Below are 3566 nucleotides of genomic sequence, written 5' to 3'. Positions count from 1 at the left end.
CTCTTGCTCAGGCTGGTCTTGAACTCCTGACCTTGAGCGATCCACCCGCCTCGGCCTCCCAGAGAGCTAGGATTACAGGCGTGAGCCACCGCGCCCAGCCCATATATAAGTTTTTGTGTGGATATATGTTTTAATCTCTGTTGAGTATATACCTAGGAGTAGAATTACTGAGTCATTTGGTAACTATGTTTAATATATTGTGGGAATTGCTAAACGGTTTTCTAAAGCAGCTGCACCATTTTACATTCCCACCAGCCATGACTTAAGCAATGATATCTCTCTTGTTTTCAACACTTGTTATTGTCTGTCTGTCTTTGATTTCAGCTACCCTAGTGAGTGTAAAGTGGTATCTCATTGTGGTTTTGATTTGTATTTCCCTAGGGACTAATGATGTTGAACTTCTTTTCATATGCTTACTGATGATTTGCATATCTTCCTTGGAAAAATGTCTATTCAAATCCTTTTCCCATTTTAAAATTGGCTCCTTTGTCGTCTTATTATTGAATTCTTTACATATTCTGGATACAAGTCCCTTATCAGATGTATCATTTGCAAAGTTATTTTTTCAGGAGACGGGTCTTGTAGCCCCGGCTGGAGTGTGGTGGCACCATCATAGCTCACTGCAACTATGAACTCCTGGGCTCTCAAGTGATCTTCTCACCTTGGCCTCCCCAGTAGCTAGGACTACAGGCATGTGCCACTAGCCCAGTTCATTTTTTAAATTTTTTTGTAGAGATGACATCTCACTGTGTTGCCCAAGCTGGTCTTGAACTCCTGTCCTCATGCCACTGGCATGAGCCAGTGCTCTCAGGCCTGATTTGCAAATATTTTCTCCCATCCTGTATGTTGTCTTTTCACTTTCTTGATGGTGTCCTTAGGAGCACAGAAGTTTTTGATTTAATGAAGTCCAGTTGATCTTTTTTTTTTTTAATTACTGCTTATGCTTTTGGTGTCATAGTCATAGCTGAGAAACCATTGCCTAATCCATAGTGAATCTATTGTTTTTGAACACAGGACTGACATCAGATTTGATTCACATTTTTAATATATCTCTGAAACTATTTGGAAACTGGTTTGGAATGTTCTAGAGTGAAACTAGGGAGAACAGTTAAGAGGATGTTACAGTATCAGCAGACAAATGGGTAGACTTTAAACTTCATTAAGTACTTGTAAAATTAGGGTATTTCAAAAGATCCCATTAATCAGAATAAAAAATGGTCTCTGCCTTTAAGCAATTTACAAGATAAAAATACACCCAATTAATTGCTTTATAAGATGAATTATATTGAGTGCTGTAAAAATAGGAATGAAAAACTTTTTGTAAAAACAGTGGTGCGAAGAGTTACTCGTATAAACATTTATTGAGTTCATTTTTAGAATCTCTAGTGTCTAACATACAGTGCTTAATAGCTTGTTACACTACTGGATGAAAGATTTAAAGAGGCTTTTGAAAAGATGGCATTAGAACTGAGCCTTGAAGGATGGGTAAGGTACTGGTAGGTAGGTGGAAAAGTGGAAGCAGGATGTTTTCAATGGAGGCATCATGTCTGGGAGTAGGTGGTTTAAATTAAGGGAACCCTGCCTGGTGTGGTGGCACGTGGTTGTAGTCCCTGCTGAGGCTGAGGCAGGAGGATCACATAAACTGGAGATTGAATTCTTCATAAGTAGGAAGGTCTTGGAGAGTCAGTGCCTTCCTCAAACTCCTTTGGTGGCATGATTGTCATTGTTTTTCATAGCAAAGTGTGGAGGGATTGTAGTGGAAAGAAACTGGAGCACAGCTCAGATGATGCCACAGCAATTTAGGAGAGATCTAGAGTGAAAGTAATGGATAACAGAGGATTGGTGAGGGTGTTACCAAAAGCTCAGCACTTCCACGAGGCTGAACAAGGACAAGTGATTTGGGGCCAAAGGAAAGAGACATTTTATTACTTTGCCAGCAGAGGAGGAGGATGGAGACTCCTGTCTGAAATGCCATTGTCCTAATAATAAGCAGAAAAACAGAACTTTTAAAGGATGGGTTTTCAGCTTTAGGCAATTACTGGTCAACTAAAGTTAATGATCCTCATCATCCCATCTCAGCTGAAGACAATCTTGAGACCTTTACTTAGGACCTCCCTTTACCGGTTCCAGGCTGGGTGGTCTCTTTTTCCACAAATAACAAAAGACTTATCCTGCCCCTCCCAACCACTGGCCTGAGGCAAGGATACAAGCTTTAGTTCTCAAAAAGGAGTGCAGGATGTGTTAAAGAGACAAGAAATATTTTCATCATTTTTTTTCGGGCCATTCCCTTTGTTGCGATATGAGGGGGTTGAGGAGGTAGTGATGGCAATACCTGATATGACTATATGAGGTGGTGGCCCAGGGCTGAGCCAAATGCGGCCCTTGGAACTTGAATGATTATGGGGAAAGTGGTCCCATTTAACACAAGGAGGGCAGTCCATGCTTAAAGAGGATAACGAGCTTAACATACCTGTGGGAAGTTTTTGGGTAGAGGTATCCATTGGCCTTTGGCATAGCAAGTAGTAGGCACAGGAGTTGTCTATATGTCATAGAGAAAAGATAGCTGGGCTTTGGAGTCCACCTCTTACTGGCTTTGTAAACTTTGGGGGAAGTTAATTAATCTTGATTTCTGAGGGATCAGATGGGGTCATCTATGTAAAATGCCTGGCAAGTAGGAGGCTTTTCTCTATTGTTTGTTCCTTTCTTCTATGGACTCATAATGCTTCGATTTCATTTATAATCTTTCCCAGAGAATGTGGTGCTTTGAATGGAATCCCTGACTCAATCCAGTGGGATTTAGGCTGTGTGTACCACCCAGCAAAGGCTACAAACACTTGCTCACTGCTTATAAACCCTCTATTAATTGTGCTGTCCTTTTTTTTATTCTCCTTTGAACTTCTATTGTGTTTAATCTTGTCCAAACACCAATACCTGCATTAAAGTTCCCTGTGTACCTCCCAGAATCTATAATTGCTTTTAAAAATTTGTGTCATAATTAAGATGGAGAGTTTTCTAAGTCTACCCGTTTGTCTGATTGGATAGATTTTTCTCAAGGTCTTTTAATGTGCTGGGCTGCTGATGTATCTGATTTGACTTTTGCTCTGCTTTGTTTTCCTAACTCAACTGCTTTTATATTTTTTTTCCTATATGACCCCAATAGATCCTGATAAGAATAGCCAATGTAATCTGCAGGAGAGCTACAAAATATTGATTGCATGTATGAGTACAGTTTTACAGTTTTCTTAAATGGTAACTATAAATACTGTCTCAGGACATAATTTAGTTTTTCCAAAAGGAGGATTGATTTTTTAACTTGCATTACTTCAGTGGCTTAGTTTTAAAAAAATTCAAGACTCTAGCTTGGGCCGGGCATGGTGGCTCACGCCTGTAATCCTATCACTCTGAGAGGCTGAGGCAGGAGGACGCTCAAGGTCAGGAGTTCAAGACCAGCCTGAGCAAGAGTGAGACCCCGTCTCTAATAAAAATAGAAAGAAATTAGCTGGACAACTAAAAATATATAGAAAAAATTAGCCGGGCATGGTGGCGCATGCCTGTAGTCCCAGCTA

At 40.3% G+C, this 3566-nt stretch overlaps 1 protein-coding gene and 1 pseudogene across 2 annotated transcripts in view; one reads left to right on the top strand and one right to left on the bottom strand.

Annotated features, from left to right (window-relative positions):
- LOC105806229 overlaps nt 1-2501 on the bottom strand; it is a 3578-nt pseudogene extending 1077 nt beyond the window's left edge.
- AK4 (adenylate kinase 4) overlaps nt 1-3566 on the top strand; it is a 73119-nt gene that overhangs the window by 13221 nt on the left and 56332 nt on the right. The window lies entirely within an intron of this gene.

The sequence above is a fragment of the Propithecus coquereli genome, unplaced genomic scaffold (genome assembly GCF_000956105.1).
Source record: "Propithecus coquereli isolate 6110/MARCELLA unplaced genomic scaffold, Pcoq_1.0 Scaffold14, whole genome shotgun sequence".
Lineage (NCBI taxonomy): Eukaryota > Metazoa > Chordata > Mammalia > Primates > Indriidae > Propithecus > Propithecus coquereli.
Note: the sequence above shows the minus strand (reverse complement) of the source record. Positions and strands in the feature narration are given on the sequence as shown.